We start from the raw sequence: 920 nt of genomic DNA, 5'->3' as shown, positions 1-920 counted from the left end.
CCGGGCTTGGACCGGCAAAAGTGACCCGAAACAGGCACTCTGGTGGAGTTATTGTGTGTTTGTGTGTGTGTGTAGTTTTAAACTTTGTGGTCCACAAAACAACATAACAGTAAAAGAAGAACTGACTGCATTACAGTCAGTGCGGGAGCCCTGCCCTGATAGCAGCTGGGGGAGGACTATCCTCCGCCTGTGAGTGCTTTGGCACGGGCGAGGTGCCCACCGCAGCACCCGCTGCTTATTGAGAGTAAGAGCGATACGCGCTTTCACGTCAAAAAGTCGTCATAAATAAGTCTCTAATAACGCCAGAAAAAGTCGGCAGATTTGTCGCTAGTCGCGTTTCAGAAAAAAAGGTGGTCTGAAAACTCGCTAAATATAGTGACAAAGTCGCTAAGTTGGCAACACTGGGTGGGACATGACAACACTGCCACCTGCAGGAAGATTTTCTCTCTGGTACCTTGTGTTCTGAGACCTGACAATTTTTTTGTCTGATACCTGACAACTCTGGACTCCTGGAGAAAGTAGAACCTGGTGGGTTTCAGTCCTCAGCTCAGTTAGCCGTCCAGCAGCCACCTTCAGCTCAGTTAGCCGTCCAGCAGCCACCTTCAGCTCAGTTAGCTGTCCAGCAGCCACCTTCAGCTCAGTTTTCAGTGTCCCCTGCCCAGCAGCCACCTTCAGCTCAGTTTTCAGTGTCCCCTGCCCAGCAGCCACCTTCAGCTCAGTTTTCAGTGTCCCCTGCCCCGTCTTCAGCCCCGTCAGCCGCTCAGTCACTACCACAACCAGACAAACTTTGTTACAGTCCATAGCCCAGTCAGTAGCTCAGCTGGTAGAGGAATCATTAACTTTGTCATCAGTTCAGGCCCCAGTGCTTTCACCCATTCAGTCAGTCACTCACCTTCACCCTCAGCCAGGGTTCCCAATTG

The sequence above is a fragment of the Pundamilia nyererei genome, unplaced genomic scaffold, assembly GCF_000239375.1.
Source record: "Pundamilia nyererei isolate P.nyererei 1_Seehausen unplaced genomic scaffold, PunNye1.0 scaffold00011, whole genome shotgun sequence".
Lineage (NCBI taxonomy): Eukaryota > Metazoa > Chordata > Actinopteri > Cichliformes > Cichlidae > Pundamilia > Pundamilia nyererei.
Note: the sequence above shows the minus strand (reverse complement) of the source record.